The sequence below is a fragment of the Triturus cristatus genome, chromosome 3_2 (assembly GCF_964204655.1).
Source record: "Triturus cristatus chromosome 3_2, aTriCri1.1, whole genome shotgun sequence".
Taxonomy (NCBI): Eukaryota; Metazoa; Chordata; class Amphibia; order Caudata; family Salamandridae; genus Triturus; species Triturus cristatus.
Window position 1 is genome coordinate 456,476,983 of NC_140584.1, and position 17,919 is coordinate 456,494,901.

General features: G+C 43.6%; 1 protein-coding gene across 1 annotated transcript in view; it reads right to left on the bottom strand.

The window, feature by feature from the left end:
• LOC146857533 (uncharacterized) overlaps positions 1-17,919 on the bottom strand; it is an 813,297-nt gene that overhangs the window by 208,242 nt on the left and 587,136 nt on the right. The window lies entirely within an intron of this gene.

Here is a 17,919-nt window from a genome sequence, read left to right on the forward strand (position 1 = left end):
ACCATATGGCCAATCAGGCCACCTCTTCTATTTAACAGAGTTATAATGTGAGTTTACTCACACATAGTGAAGGAGTGACTATGTTTGCATACTGTTAAAATATTAATTCAGTGTGGTTCATCTTGTGTGATTGGACTGCCATGTTTCCGCTTTCAGGCAACTTGAAGACTTTGGCTTCTGTCCGTATCATTGGACGAAATCTGACTTTGTATTATACTGAAAGAACGGGACCTCCTGTTGTCATTTGTTTGACATACCCTCGCCCTCCAACTGATAATTTTATCTTGTGAATGTAAGTACAGATACTCCCATGAGGAGTCCTTCTTTTTAACATCTTTTGGAGGTCCATATATTATACATATTGACTGTAATGTTTATTAATGAGAATCATTACACCAACTTTGTCGCTTTTTTCTTGGATAACTTCTGTTCTAGTTTAAGGTCACCACAACAAATGATTTACTCACATTATTTCATTATTGGATTTTCATTACAAAATTCCCTTGTTTTATATTTTTCTACTTTGGCTCTTTTCAGTGACGTTGAATGATGTTCTAGAAATTGCCACGAATATAAACACACACCGATATTTTACTATTTACGGTGGGTACATCTTCAGGTCTCTCCCCTTCTTAAACTTAACTGAGCCCGTTTGGATATAATAAGATGATGATTACAATACATAACGATGTTCTCTTTTTCTCGTACTTTTTCGCATATATTTTTCCGTTCGTTTTGGAGTCTCTGATTAAACACTAGCATAATTAATTCAGATTTAACCTAGGAATGAGCCTATCGCTGAAATAAAAAAATAAAAAAAATAATTTTATAACTATATGCTTTCAAGCTGTTATACAATTTAATTCATGTCTGTATGTCTAGTTGACGTTTAATCCGACTAGCCAAATGGAAAATGACGTTCACTAACTTTTCTATGAACAACTCGCAACAAATGTTGGTTTGATGGCAGTTTTTAGCTTTCTTATGTCTTCTTAGTACTGTTAAAAGTGATATCTTTTTTGTAATATTGATATGAATTGGTTCTTTGTTATAAATTATGTTTGTTATGTATAGTTCGGTTTTGTCATTACAAAATGTTGTTATATGTGTTATTTATATATATCTTTTATATATGCATTTTTGCAGCCCTGAAGAAGTCCCAAGTTGGACGAAATGCGTCGGCTGCTTTGGCTGTTCTTAATGTCATTATAACAAATGAATAATAAAGAAGAATTTTTTGAAAAGAAAACGCATCAAGTACATGGACTAATTTAACACATTTTACATTTGTTGAAGTGGTGCACCTTTTGCTGTTTGTTTACATTTTCTCCAGAACCTGGGGAAGCACTGTGCTGGCGGGTGCTATTCGAGAGTGCACACGTGGGGTGAACTTAAATTATCACCAATCAATATAATGGGTTAATCGATAATCCGGTGCTTTCCTAGAGGGATACCGCTAGCTCTTCTCTTTTCTGCCTTTCTTATATCCTCTTTACATTTAGGTACTATATGTAATATCTTTTTAAGGTGGATATGAGCTCTGGAGCAATCCCCATCAAACCAGCTCTTTGCTTTTATTCTCTCTCGATTGTTTTCCCTCCTAAGGAGACTGTGGGCTTCTTCAGATATCTTTAAATAAGCAAAATAGACATCTGTGGCGGGAGTCCCCTGTGTAAGGCATATGTCCCATTCGGCCTGAGTTTTAATTATTAAACTGTGCAAAAAAGCGTCAGGTTCTATTCTATCCCATTTTAGGGTATACCCATTTTTTGTCGCCAGACGCACCCCGTGATCATATTGTACCTGGATCTTATTTTTTGTGCAGATTGTCTGAGCATACAATCCAAGAATAATGGGATAGTGGTCACTCATGGAGATTTCCTCCGTGGTGCAATCCAAAATGTCAGAAGCATATCGCTTGGAGAGCACTACAAAGTCAATCGTTTGCAAAACCTATATCAAATTGAAATAATATCTCATTAAACATCTCCCCGCTTTTATTATGCAAGAAATGCGAGGAGAAATCCTCTCTATCTTCCCCCAAGCCACAGATGTTTAATTCACTGTGCGCACAGAGAGAGCAATTAAAATCCCCAACCCATATTAGGGGCATTTCCCTTAGCATACTATCATTTATATTCTTTAATATGTTGCTTAGTTCCCTAAAAACAATCTCTTGACGATCTGTTGGGGCGTTATTATAAAAATTCACTAAGACCACCTCTTTGTCATGTTTTAACCTCAAAGTCAAAATCTGAAAGAACTCGGAATGATGCCTGAACTTCACATTAGTTGCCCCTGCCTCAACTGAAATATAGGTACACAGCCCCCCCTTGTTACGGCCGAAATTAGTGGTGACTGCTGGAGTATGAAACGTGCTAAAACCCTGGATATGGATTTCCCTCTCCATCCATGTCTCTTGTAAACATATAATGTCATTCTTTTCAATGAAGAGTATCCACTCGATATCATGTACTTTAGATTGTAAACCTGCTACGTTCCAACTTAAAATATTACAAGTTCTTACTTCTTCCATGTGTCTCAAATTTTCCTTGTTCGAGACTATTTGAGATGTTGCTATCTGATCAGTGTTAATTATATTATCAGTCAAAGCTAGATGATAATCAGTGTCCGCATTATCACAGTAGATACTAACTGACTCCATTGGTGTCCCTTCAATAACATGGGTATTACCAATATTCTGATCCCTAATAGCACTGCCGACCTCCCCCCGTCTGTAGGTCGCATTACTAGCGTGAGTTTCTATTTTTTTCTCCAGAGTTTCAGACTGTCAATCCTGGTCATCCAACCGTGACAAGGATTCATAACGGTTAGGATGTAACCAGTTAATAATAGGATCACTAGTAACTCTTCTCCCCATGGGGGCGTTGTGGGCAATGGTCATCGCGCTATTCAATCCTGTCTTATCTACTGGATAAAAATGTCCTAGAGGTAAGATAACAATTTCTGAGTGTACCTGGCGGTTGATCCCTGCCCTATACAGGATCTCCCTTATCAATCTTGGATCGCTAAAGGTCAGAACTATACAGTCCCCCTTAAGTTCTTTTCTGCCGTTCCCGACCCATGGAACACGTCTAGCCATTTTAAAATACTTAAATAAAGGGCCACACAGGCCGATCCGGTTTCCCAGCCAGTGTAACGACTTGTTACGTAGTTACCTCCAAGATTCCTGGTCAGTTTGGGCCAACTCTGGGACATTTGCTAGTATAACCACATATGGGTCGGCTGCCGGGGGTAAATTAAGACAGGGTTGCCCTCTAGTGTTGTGTTCTTGGGTCCTACGTGTGGCTATATTACTGTCTATAGATACCTTTTGTTCCTTCAATCTCTTCCATTGTTCCGCCTCTTCACCCGTACCCTGCGCCAAAGAATTATTATTAGGAACTTTGGGCACACCATCTATATTTGTTAAGTTTATGGGTGTATTAAAAATGCATTCCTGCAGGGTCCTTCCATTATTGTGTGGCGCCTCTACGCTCTTACCTGGGAGGGTTCTTATACTAAATTCGATTGCCGCCATTCTATCTGATAAGGCTCCCATACCGTCTATGAGATGAGTTTGAAGGGTAGCTATTATGTTCTGCAGACTTTCCATTATACTTTTCTGACCCTCCAATATTCCCATAATCTAGTTATTGCCCACATTATAATGCCTTTTGGTCGCCTTGGGTTTAGAGACCATTTTTCTCTGTACATTTTTCCTCTTTATACCCCCTCTATCAGTCTGTCCTATGTCCAAGACTTGTTCAACTCCTTCGCTGGGTTGGGAGCATTCTGAGGTCTTACTCCGCTTTGGGGGTGGGGTATGAGTCCTTGCCAGTCCTGCTGTGATCACTAAGGTTTATTAGGTCATCCGTGATCTTTATACAGCCGTTGTGCAGATTTCCTCGAGAACCCTCCTTTCGTGTAGCTTTGGGGCAGATAGTACTCCCTTTCTCCGCGATGATTGTATCTCCACCCCCATTAGTGAACGTTTCTTCTACCCTATGGATCTGTTCTTCAATTTGTCCCATAGCCCCTGTAAGGTATGTCAATAATGTTTTATGACCGATCCCCTTTTGGGTCGATGTAACACTGCTCCCTTTCCGTTTCGACATACTATGGGATTGTAAGCACTGTAGATGGTGCTCACGCTACCGGCCCTGTCTTGGCGGCTACTTCCCGTCCGTCACGTCTCAGGGGGGGGGGCCCAGCCCAGCCTCTTCCGGCTTTTGAATGCCGCAAACGGCCCTGCCCTTGTCCCGGGCTTCTCCCGGTGCGTCCCGCGCGCGTCCTCGCGGGGCGAGGGACCAGGCGGACCTTTAAGTGCCTCCTGGCGCGTTTTGAGGTCACATCGTGGCCCAGGGAATCCTGGATGTTGTGGTGTTTACGGGGCCGGCGGAGCCAAGCCCGGCCGGTCCCTCGTTGCAGGCAGGAGAGGCAGGGGGGGCGAAGCCAAGCCCGGCCACAGAAACAGCAGGCAAAGGTGAATGTCCTCACTACGGTTGCAGAGCGGTGTCCAGGGGAAGCTCAAGAATGGTGATAAGCTTAACGGGCTTATTTTTAAATACGATTTGGGTTTCAGCAATAAATTTGGGAACAATCCAGTTGAGGTACCCTGTGCATTTGATGCTAGTATGGGTAAAAGTGTAATTGATTTTCTGCTTTTTCCCAACTGTTACTCGGCCCTAGATATTAACTTTGAAATCCACGACCAAGCAATGAGGGACCACTTCACCCAGTGCCAAGTGTTGAGCTCTGATTATGGAAGAAAGCAAGGGGCTTGTCAACACACTTTGTCTGTGGAGAGCATAGAACTCTCCCGATTGAATGGCTACACCCTACGCTGGTCAATGGTCGCGACTGAATGGTTTCCTAGAGCAACCAATTCACCAGCACAGAAGGCCTTTGATGTTTGTTTAGATGACTCGGCTGAAGCCTCTGTCATTATGGAGTCATTCGGTCGAGTTACCGGGGCAATCAAAATTGGCCTAACTTCCCATCAGAAGCGAGGTCTAGTAAAGAGGAAGCCTTGGTTTGATCATGCATGCTCAGTGTCCCATAAAAACCTAAAAATAGCCTTAAAAAGTACACCTAGGAATTATTTGGAGGTTCAGCGTAGGAGACGGCTGTACAGGTTTGCTCTAAAAAAAATGCAAAATAAGTTTGAAAGCAGAGGTGTGGGAAAAATGGTATGATGCTAGCTGTAACAATGATACTACCGCATTCTGGCGTGTGGTAAATTCACCCTTTTTAGCGAGGACAATAAGCCAAAACTGGAGGCTGCAGTGAATGAAGTTGATTGAGTAGCGCATTTTTCTAAGCTATATGCAGACCCAACAAAAGGTGATGGTAGTAAGTCTACATCAGCACAGATGGTGGATATTTCATCATCTACAATCTTTTAGGACTGCTCTGATCTTAATTTTACCCTGGAAGTGGTCAACCTAGCTATAAGGTCAAGCAAGGGAGGTAAAGCACCAGGTCCTGGCGGTGTTCCAATTGACCCATTTAAGACTAATATTGAGCTGGGGCCCCCTCGTGACCCTTGTCTTTAGATCATGCCAGAATGTTGGGTTCCCAATGTCATGGTCCGAGTCACACATTGTTCCAATATATAAAAAAGCCGACGACAACTTCCCAGCACACTATAGACCCATTTCCTTGCTACGTTCTCTAGTTAAGGTTGTGGGTCGTATAATTCTAGACAGACTACAAAGTTGGGCTGACAGCAATAACATCATTTTGGATCTACAATATGGATTTCAAAAGGGAATTGGGACCATGGAGCAAGCTATTAATTTGAATCTGCTACTGGGCAAATATGCTCATATCAAAAGAGACAATCTGTTTTAGGTTTTCGTTGATTTGTCAACTGCTTTTGATTGTGTATTTCATGAAAAGCTCTGGTCCGGTAAGACCTTAATGGGTATAAATTGCACCATTGTTAACTTTTTAAGTACATATATTCAAATAGCAGAGCCAGGGTTCATTTTGGTGCAAGAGGCAAATGTACAGGCTCCTTTAGTATCAAAAAAGGGGTTTGTCAAGGGTGCTCGCCCCTTTTTTGTTTAATTTTTACATTATTAATCTGGGTGACACTCTTGCTAACTTGTGTACGGACCTGCCACAAATCAAGCATCGTCCCATTTCCTATTTTGCTATATACGGACGACGCTGTACTTATGGCTTGTACCCCATTGGCTCTGCAGCGTCTCCTTGATAGTTTTGTGCACTATATGGAAAATCTGGGATTGCGAATTAATATCAGCAAAACTTTCGTAATGAAAATAGGCCGTAGTACAACTAAGATGCACAACATCTTTGTAGGAAAAGATACCCTTCCACTAACTTCTTCCTTTTCATACTTGGGTATTTTATTTGACTGTGAGGGGAATTGGAAAAGCGTGATCAACTCTAGAGGGTTGCAATTAGTTAAATTAATTATGGCCCTGTGCAACTTTGCAAGGAAGTTGTGGTGTAAGCGCCCAAAAGGAATTCTGACTATCTATAACACAAAATGTAGAACCATTGCTATGTACAGCTCTGAGCTGTGGCGGTACGCAAACGTGGAACAAGTACAGGTGGTAGAAAATGCCTTCCTTAAAAACCTTTTTGCTCTCCCTTCTAGCTGCTCAAATTTTGTATGCCATTCTGAACTGGGTGCAACCTACTTAACGGATCTGATAAAGATACAGCCAGTCCTTCTTCGGCACAAGATCTGGACTTCAGATCACACGGAATTTAATTGAGCCTTAGTAAAGGACTGCTGCGATTCTAAACTAAAAATTCCATGGCTAAAGTTTATTAAGAACTTTATGTTAGATATCTGTCATCGAGAATATTATTATCAACCTGAAACCGTAAATTGGACTATGAGGAAATCACTAAAAACAGATTGTTTAGACCTTTTGGAAGAATTGAGATTGTCGGACGAAGTGGTCAAACCAACTGTCCAACACAATCAAATGGTTTTGACCACTCCTTCAATGCAACCATATCTTTTTAATGTTTTTAATGCAGATTTGTTTTAACGCGCTTTAAATTGGACATCTTTCACCATCTGACAAGCTTTCCAAATTTTAACAATTGGTCTAGCGAATTAATACCCTGCCCTTGCGACAACATGTCTAACCAATCAATGATGCACATATTGTTCTTTTGTAAATTTTTTACAGATCTGAGGAGATCTTTTATTGTACCTTTAATTAAATCTTTAAATTTTAAACAATGTAGGACTGTGTTTTTATATCTGCAATTACTCCTTAATCTGTATACATGCTTGGCACTACCAACATTTTTTAGGGCTGTATTAAAAAGAAGAAAATCATTACCCGCTATTTGTTAAATTGTGACTGAATCTCAAATCTGTTTTATATTATTGTCGTGAAATTTAAATTTACTGTGGCTTTTATGTATACTTTTATGATACACTTTTTTGTGAATCGAATAAAGATGAATGGATTGATTGATATTAAACTGTACTCAGTGGCGTAACAAAAGTTGCTCCCCTCCCACGTACATAGAGGGGCCCCACTCCGGATTTAATCCGGAGCTATTGGGCCTGAGTACTGTGTTGAGGGGGCCCCATGCAGCTCAGGGCCCCCCGCATCGCGTGGGTTGTGGGGGCCTTTGTTACACCCCTGACTGTACTATATTTTTTCAAATTGGTTTGGGATTTTTGTTGCGTTTACATATTGCCTCTGTGCACTGCATAAATACTTTAACAGTATTAAAGTGAAAGGTTAAGCCTGACTGGTAGCTCAGCACAAATGCACAGGGGTTAGCACAGGTTTATTTAGTGACTTTTGTGGTTCACACTGACAAGTATTGTGATTATTTCTTGAGGTGGGTTCTCACCTTCTCAAATAATACTCCCATTTCTTACACTTATGTGAACTCTGCACAGCACTGGAATTAAGTGATTCAAATAGGAATACAGAAAAATATGGCGAGACAGGAAGTTGGTAAGGTACAGTGAACTAAATATATGATCTTGAAGGGCTGTTGATTTAGTTTTAAATATACTTGGAGCTAACAACTACAAGTTAATTTGTCTCATGTCTCAAATTCACTTTCTGTGTTTACACCATGGAGGCTGTAGTTACTGGAAATGTGTTTGCATCAAACTTTTAAATGTGACCAACACTAAAAAGAAAATATCTTCCTTGTTTAAATGTACAGCAGTTTTATTTAATTTTAAGTAATACTTGCTTCACTGCTACCAGGCTTTCTTTTGTGGCTGTATTCACTAGATTCTAGAAGGAGTAATGCTTCTGCGTGGATTGTAATGCTTGTGATATTGTTCCTATACCTCGGCACCAAAGTACTATCAAGCGTGGTCCAAGAGTGAACATGTGGAAATGTGTGCTTTGACAGGGAGATCAGATTCCCATACCTTTCTCAAAAGAGCTGTCAGTCACAAAGTGACTGAAGATAGTGCCCCAAATAGAATCAGAACAGGTATGCCATGGAGAGGCAATTGAATCAAGGGAGTCCAGGGCTCAATGTAGATGTAACTGCAAAGGGACAAGGTGATCACTTATCATCCTGCCAACAGCCTTCAAGGTTGTGACCACAGAAGATGTGAGACAAGATCTATAACAGGGAAACCTTTCAGCTAGTGAGGCCAGAACATAAGCATGTGTTTGATCATTTTGATTTTGGTACACATGCTTGTGATCAAGTTATATGGGAGAATGGCCATGATCACAGTGTGATGATTGACTGCACCCCTGCGTTCTTAACCTTTAACATTGCTTTACCACCTGGCCCACTGGTCAAAGTATTACCAATTTTGAGGGGCAGTTTGAAGACAAAGGAAAAGACTGTTTCTGTTTTCTTCTGTTCTGCAATTAATTTGTGCACCTTGAATGCAAGCATCACTGTGCTATTGTCCATTTTGAAGCCAACTATTTTTCTGCCTCTTTTAGGATGGCATCCCTGAAATTTAGTATACGGACCACCAATGGTTTAGGGGGTGCCCCTAAATGTGGGGGCCTGGCAAGAACACTATGAACCCACTCTGCTGCATACAGTCTGTGGGAACCTAGCTGGCACAAATGGTAGTACTGCAGGGACACTCAAAGCTTGCTATGTCCGCTTTAGCGATCCTTTCTGGAAGGACTACAATCCATATGTTGTTTCCCCTGGACCTGTCTTCCAAATCATCAGCTCTGTACTTAAGGAAAATAATCTGTTCATTCAGTTCTGACATCTGTATTTGTAGAGGTTACATTTCAGGCTGCAAGAAGAAAAGCATGCCCTCAGTGTTCTATAGCCTGTGTGGTATCTTGTGCTGGTTATCTCATAGAAGATTCATATGCACAACTGCTTAATTTTGCTTTCCCGTGATTTTCTAGTAGCCAGAATACTGGAAGCATTTATGGCCAATTTGTCTGCAGTTGTGGTTTGAGGATCTTTGACCTCCCCAGGTGAAGTCTCTGCTGTTCTTGGGATTTCTATTGATCTTGAGGAATTTTCCCAAGTTCTGAAATGACTTTGGTTTCCCAATGTCATACTTGTTGCACTTGGGACTAAGGGCTCATTGATGACTATGCCTTTTATTTACGGGAGCTTTTTCTGCTGCCATCCTTTATTCACCAGTTCTATTCTGCATTCCATCCATCATTTGTTGCAGTTACACTTTTTGCCCTAAGTGGGACGAGTATGCCCAAACGTGGGTCCCTTGCTCTCTTTGCCACTGGACTCAAGCTAGACTGGCTGATGAACAGTGACATACCTTGAAATCAGTCCTAGGATGCTTGTTTCCGGTCCAGGGAGGACCTGGCATGGCAGTTCGTTCTGGACTGTTACCACGAGGCACAGGGTCATAACTGATTTGCATATGGCTGGGTCTAAACTGGGGTGGCGCAGTGGGCAAAAGAACAATGGATTTAACCCAGAGCTCTTCACTGGGGGGTAATGTTTGAATCATTCAGCATTCCGTCAATCATTTGTTGCAGTTACACAAAGACTGTTCAATTCAGGCAGCACAATTGAGAAGCAATTTATCATCAGTGGGCCCCAATGGGGTAGACAGTGATCACTGTTTGTCTTACTGTATTTCAGATCACAAAACGGGTGTCCACCACTGAAATAGTGTTGAGCTCTACATTTAATCGGTAAAGTACACTCATAAGCACCTGCCTCGCAATCATGCAGGGCTACCTCTCTTTCCTGCACAATCCTAAGATTGAGCGCTGTGGCCTCTATCTCCTCCATCATGTTTTCAGGGTATAGTGCAGTAAAGCCCTTCCCACAAGTAGCCTGGTTGGCCATTTGCCGAATCAATGTCTCTCACCTCCCCGTCGTCAAACCTTCACAGGCCACCCATGGGTGCTATGAGGGAGTTATTATTATTTTCATGCAAAATAGAGAAGGTATACAAAATTTTGTTTTACCTGCTCTATCAGCTACTTCAACTTCTGAAGCTGCAACTCTCAGCTCTTTTGGTAATCTGTGCAATCAGCTGGGGCTTAGGTCTGCTACACCATCTCCTCCTCAATTTTCTTCTGGATATCGATCCATGATGGGCCACCTTTAAAGCATGAGCTGATAGCAGCCCCATGATTCTGCTTGTAGTTTGCAGGCCTGACCTGTCTCACCTGTCACAGCATCAGGCAGCTGGGCCCCTCAGGTTCCTCTAAAGATGGCTCGAGTCCCTGATTTCTTCTCTTTTCCATGCAGAATTAGTTTTTTTCAACAAGGTCAGTAAGGATATCCAGAGAAAGCACCCTACACCACGTCTTAGTTGAGAATTCTCTTTTGTTTATGTAGACTAAGGACAGATAAGCACAGATATGTTACTTGTGTCTCTATCCAACACAGTGATTGTCTGGTGTTTCCCACAATGGTTTTGGGATTTAAATATCACCTGTCTAACCTAGCTTTGGTACAACCTAACAGAGTTCATAGATTCGAGTGTCATCAAAAGCGGAATAAGTGCTCTGTACAGAACCTGCAGGAAATACAGAGAGTTTGCGGCCATTGATCGTGTTCTATGTTTCCAGCACAGGGTAAAGGTGAAGCTCATTCACATTTTATGGTACAGAAACTGCCTCATTGATTTATGAACCCACTCTTTGCGAGGGATTGCCAAAGGATACTACCCTGGATTTTCCTGTTAGCCTGCACTTCTCGAAATATGCAGGGTGTATGCACACTACACAGAGAAATTACAACAGCTAGCAACGAGAAGGGTACTAACATTTCCTGCAAGAATTAAGAGGGGACTTGTAGAGGGGAACCACCGGATCTGGAGGCCTCCGCTGTTCAGGTCAGAGAAACTACCTATGCTACAAGGATAATCTACTCCAAGTGATACATGTTCTCCATATTCAAACATACAATTGACAAAGACATGAGGAAGCATTATACATAATTGTACAATTGGAGCCAGATTCTTAGTTAGTAAAAGGTGTGTTTGAATTATTTCTTGGAATGAATAAGGTCTGTGATAAAGCAAAGCTCAAATGAGAGAGATGTCTCTGATTTCAAAGGGACAATAAAAGAAGAGTTGTTTGTCACTTTCTGAAATCCTTAAATATGTTTTTCAGATAAAAGAGAGCCCTTTCTGTGCAGCATGGAAATGTCCCAGTAAGTTGGGTGATTTTGCTTTCACTCATTTTTTAGGCGGTTACCTTATTAGAACGTGGTCTTTCACATCACCAATTTAATAGAACTGGACGTAATGTCTAGGGAACATAAATGGTAACACAACATTCACATCTGAAAATTGTATGGAACCTCTAATCAGGAATGTGGAAGACCTAGCAAAAGAAAAGGAACACATTTCTTTCAGAACCACTGCGGGTATGGCTGCTTCTCAAATTCGACCTTTAAGACTTTTGCTTCTTAAATAGTCAAGCAATGCCCAAATGCGGATTGCTGGGAGGAATTCTGCTAGGTAATACACATGGAAAAATGGCTCGGATATTGATTTTGACTTAAAATTATCTTGATAAATCAAGGTTTTCATGGGAAACTCAGTGTTGGAAACTAGGCTTCTTTTCAGATGCCCCATCCCCCCCACACACACACACATTTAATCCCATTTTAGACTGCTAGATGGGATTTTTACTCTGATAGTGCGCTGGGACCTGCTAACCAGGTGCCTGTGGCAGTGCTCTTAACCCCAAAAGTGATGTGAATTGGTACACCCAATTGGCAAGGTACTTTGCCCCCTGATAAGTCCCTAGTATATGGTATCAATGGTACCCAGGGCAAGGGTGGTAAAGGGGTCACCAGGGCTGCAGCACTGTGTTGTGCCACCCTGTGTGACCCAAGCAAAAATGTGTCTGCAGGTCTGCCATTGCAGCCCTGCACAAGCAGCCTGTCTGCTCGAGAGTGACTCTGCATACACCATGTGCTGCAAAGCCACACCTCTGCCTTAATGCAAGTAAGTCACTCATAAGGTTGTCCTCCTAGGCCCAGGAGGTAGAGTGCATTATGTTAAATGTGTGGATACATATGTATATACATATATATCCCTACAGCAACCCTCTAAAGTACGATTTTACAGTAAGTGAGTGGCAGTCCATACAGTAATATGGGCTTGCTACTGAGAAACCTCGAGATAGTCAGCTCCATTATGGAACAACCAAATTGTGTCATGTTTGGTGTCAAATAGCGTGCTTTTTCACCCCAACACAATTCTCGTGTCGAGGGTGCGCTGGTATGCACAGGGGTGCCACCCTGACTGCCCCCCCCACCCTCTCTCTAGGATACAGTGACCTAGACCCTAGTGGGCTTCCCCGAGTTGTTGCTGCCGAGACAAGAGTCTGTCCTCCTGGTATGGTGTGCTAGCCCTTCTCCAGGACAGAGACAGAGGCCTGGGCACTAAGGAGGTCACACCACCTTCCTCCCAGGAAGGCTAGTGTTTACCGTTATCAAGGCGGTGAGTCTCAAACGATTTCACCGCCCTTGATATGTTTTCCTTGTCCCTCACTTGAGGACAAAGCCCTTCCCACCTTGTCCAGCCTGACAGATTGGAAAATTAGCTATTTAGGAGACATATACCGCCAAAAGGCTAGCCACACCTTTAGTGTGGGCTAGGAAGTCTGTACAGCCAAGGAAGGATTCTGCCATGTTGGAAGACCCTGAAATAGAGGACTCTGGATAGAAAGGTGGTGTACACCCACAGGATTTTGTCATCTCAGGGGCGGGTTAGCCGCAGGGACCAGTAGCCCATTATCCACTGTCCCTGATGCCCCTAACACCCCCTAAACTAGAATTTAAGAGGCTCCCCTGGCACCAGAACCTCAGTACTGACTCTGGATCAGAGAAAAGGCACAAAGAAGATGCCGTCACCGACAACAGGACTCTGCCGCAGCGCCAAGAGAGGACACTTGAGTGCCCTGAAGAGACCATATACTGGAATTGTGTGCTCGACATGTGTCTGTGGCAAAAGCTCATTGCTCCCAGCAAGAGGGACTCCAATGGATGCCAGAAACCGAAGCAGATTCCCTTGGATTGCAAGCTGCAGGAAAATCGTTATGCTGAGTGACAAGAATTGTGAACCATAGGCCTGTTGAAAGAGAGCCTGAAGAGAAGTGGTGTCCTGCAAGCCCGGAGTAGTGGGCAGGCTTTCCCCAAGTTTCAAGTCACTACTTCACTCCTGTTGACCACCAGTCGCGCGCTGAAGTAACTGTCGACTACACTTGTCACAGCCAAGGCTTGGTGATCACCAGTTCGGTAATCGACCCCTTGAAAGTCATCTCCAGCCCGAGAGCACCTCACAGCGACTGACGTCAGCAATGACCTCGCTGCTGTGTTCCCGTATCTTGAAGTTGGAGTTGTCGAGTGTGTGTCGGAGCATCTTTGGCACGACCTTCCCCGGTGATTGACAGCTGCAAGCTTCCTTTGCACCCGGAGCCACAGAGCAAGGTAGAAGAAATCCAGCTGGCGACCCTGGGTCTAAAGTCTCTACTCTCCGTGGGTAGAGTGAAACTCTCTCTCCAAGTGTGGTTTTCTCAAGTGCTGCAATTTTACGAGCTCCCATGGATCCCGTTCAGTATCCTGGACAGCCAATTCACCTCTGCACCTGGGTTCCCTGGGTAAGGTAACAAATCAACTACTGTTAGAACTTGGTATAGGGACCTGCATGACCTTATCCACAAGAGGGTTCATTTGAATACACCCTGCAAGTGACCGAGTGCTTTCCGCCATTGACTTCTAAAGGTCCAGTTTGACAGTTGTAATGCATTTATTTCTGAACACTTTAAAAATCCACAACTCTGGTTGTATGTATGATGCAAAGTTCGTTTTTGTGCCTATATTTATACAAAAATACAAACTGTTTTTATAAATTGGTGTCAAGGTTTCTCTCAAGTTGTGTCACTCAGGGGCGGCTGGTGACATTTGAAAGTGGTGGGGGCGTAAAATGATTGGCATACTGCACCGTTGCGAGTGAGCGTAGTGAGCGAGCCCGAACCACCATAAGGGGGGTTCGTTGCGATTCCCCTGCCGTGAAAATTTTGAAAAAAGAGAAGAAAAATGGTGCATTTTCAAGCAAATTTGAGAAAGCAGGAAGGTTAATAAAGCAATTGTGAAAGTGCCTCTGTGAACTGTCACTTTTCTCTTTACCTATCTCTCTCCCAGAATTCACCACCTTCACCTGTAAGTGGCTGCGAGCTGCTCTATCGGCATCACTCTCTTCTAGTGGCACTCTCACTTTCCCATCATCTAAGTATCCCTTCCTACCTTATCTCTTTCGCTATCTCAGCATCTCCCCTCCTCTTGTCACTGGCTGGGTGCTGCTGACACTGCCCGGTGACTGTCTCTTGCTGCCCCTTCCATTGTCTCGCAACCCCCCATGCTCTCCTCTCTCCCTATCTTGCTATCTCTTCCTATCTTGTTGCTGTCACATCCATCTTGCTTGCTATCCCTCCCTACATCTCAGTATCCCTTCCTCCCTCGTCTCTTTCTCTGTCTCCGCACCTCCATTCCCCCGTCATAGTAAATGACAAGTAGTTACGACAGAGCACATCTCACACAAGAATCGGATCATTCGGATGAACTATCTCTAGACTCTACTATAGCGCCTAATATGTACCGGTGATTGCAGGTGGTGGGCGCTTAGCGCTGCCACTCTTTTAAGGTCCGGCGTCCGGTCCGGGGCGTATTTCTCATCATCGGCCTTCACCCCCAGAGCAAGAGAGAAAAGTCAGTTAACCGGGGAATAGAAAGAGAAGGAAACAGTGACATAAGGGAACGAGGGTGCAGAAAGGAACATGTGAGAGTAACGGAGCTGATCTAATGCCCATTGCTTATATCATTACAAAACGAAAGCAGAATGGTTTAAAAAGACCACGTTTGTGAATATACAGAGCTGCGCGTGCAGTATGCATTTTGTTTTCCAATGCACGCAAAAACATTCTTCAAAGAGCGAGGAGGCAGTCGCGTGGGGGGGTTGCGATGGGGGGTCACGAGGGGGGGGTCGCGAGGGGGTGGGGGGCTGAGGGAGAATAAAACTTAAAATTAAGACGAAAACTTACCTGACCGCCTCTGCTCCTCGTTGGCAATGGCGCCTCTTGAGTTGAAACAGGAACAGCACTGGAATGGCAACCCCTCAGGCAATCCTGGCGCTGCTGCAGTGCCAGGATTGGCTGAGGGCACAGCTTACTCTTCGCCCGCCGCCTGCCCATTAGGAGACCGAGGGGCTCCTAATCGGCATGCGCAAGTCAGTGAAAACACAAGTGCGCATGACTGGGCACAGGCTAAAAATTAGCTCACCTTGCCCACTCATACGCACTTGTGCTGCAGTGCTGCCTGTCCCTGGCTGGTCTGACAATGCATGTCAGTCAACATGACACCGGATCGCCCACGGTCCGACGTCATGCTGACTGACATGCATTGTCAGTTCTCCCTCGGCGTCTCTGAACTTAAGTAAACTAAGTTCAGAGACGCCAAGGGAGCGGCGGGCGGGGGCCGGGGGGGGCAATGCCCCAACACCCCCAATGGACGCACCGCGCCTGGTGTCACTTACTTATTGTCAATGTTGGTACTGGGAAATGCTTAACACATGTTCCTTTGGGTATGCCTGATTCCTCTGTGCCACACTACCAGGATCGAGCTAAGGCTGCCAATGGCGAATCCAAGGTCCATCTCTGTGTATTGTGATAACATTACATGGTAAGGTCCCACAGCCATACCACATAATATTCCACCCTGCAACACTCAGTGAAAGGAGACCAAACGAAGTCTGATGCCAGACCTGAGCAGGTAAGAAGCACAATCAAAACATGCTGTAACATGCAAGAGAAACAAAAAAAAAGTTTGAAAGTTGACCTTTGAGAAAGTCCATCAAAGAGCAAATCAGGACCCTTTTCTCTTTGAAAGATTCTGGTAGATTACCTGATTGATGTCCAAGGCAGTTTCTGAGGAGGTAGCATCAGGATTTTTGTAGGTAAGTGCTTGAGGGGAGTGATGAAATAATTGCCCTTTCTGGTAGAGACCTTGGGCCAGATGTACGACCCTTTCAATTAGCGCCTCCCAGGGATGGTGGCCAACTGGGCTCAGCAGACCAAAATGTCTGGGACTGCTTGTTAATAAAGCAGCTTTTTTTTTTTTTAAATGCAGCCCGTTTTCCTTAAAAGAAAACGGGATGCATTTAAAAAAAAAAAAAAACGAAACGTTGTCGTTTCATTTTTTTAAGGGAAGGCAGTGGTCCCTGGGACCACTGCCTGCCCTTAAAAAAGTATTTCGCATGCATTTGCAAAGGGGAAGGGGTCACCTCGGGACCCCTTTCCCTGTGCAAGTGCATCACCACCTATTTGGAGTAGGTGGTAATTGCAAGTGTTTTGCGACCGCAATTGTGGTTGCAAAACATTAGTACATTGTTTTGGGACTCGCAATTTGGAAGGGAGTCTTCGTACATCTGGCCCCATATTTCATATTTGATTACCAGGAATCAATTTGTCCAGAATGTTTCACAATGAAAGCAATGTTGCCATCTGGGCATTACCAGGGCCTTGTGCCTCTTCTGTCCTTTCCCGAGTCTATTCATTTCAAAAGTAAGTCACAAATTGTTGGCGGCACAACCAAAAAGTGTCCCAGCTCCCATCCCTCAACACAATTGACTTGTGAAATGTCTTAGCATGCCCTTTCATTTGATTTTTACCACCAAAAAAGGCCCACACATGAAGGACCCCCACGTGTTCAAAAGGAGAGATGTCGCTTTTGTACTGCACTTCCAGTCAGGCGGTGTGTAGGTCAGCCTGCTGAGGGAGCTGGCCGGTATATCCTGTACCCCTATTAGGTGAGTAGCCCAATTTAAATATCCAACAAGCAAGGGGCTTCTCTGTCCCATCAGCAGTTGAGTAGATGCAAACATTAGTTTTACAAGCAATATCTCTGCAGGAGGAGAAAAAATGCAGATTGTAGAAAGGCCATCTGTTCTAGAAAATATTCAACATCTATAGAATGTTGGTATCAAGGGCCCTAAAACTCCTGGTACCAAGGATCATGGATCTTAGGTCTTAGAAATGCCAGAATTGTGGACTACATTTTCTAGGAGGGGTGGGAAGGGAAGAAATGGTACCCTAGGTCCCAGAATATCTGTGAACCACCACTCTTCCAGATTCCGTTTGATTATGTCCAAAAAGGAATTTGCCTTGCTTAAAAGTGGCATCAAGAGTCAAACCTTCAATCCTTACAAAGGGCGTGATCTACATCTGTAGGCGTGCATTGAAGACTATGTCAATACAAGAAACTGGAAGGTCCAGACTCCCCTGGAACCACCAATATGCCGTTACCAGAAATCCTGGTAGGGCTGTACTCCATTCTGAAAGAGAAAAAGTTTTCCCCCATCTCAATGTTCAGAATGGCCCCAAATCATCTTATTATAAACTGCAACCACTTACAATGCAATTCTCACTTCAGGATTTTTAAAATATTATCTCCTTCTTCTGATTTCCC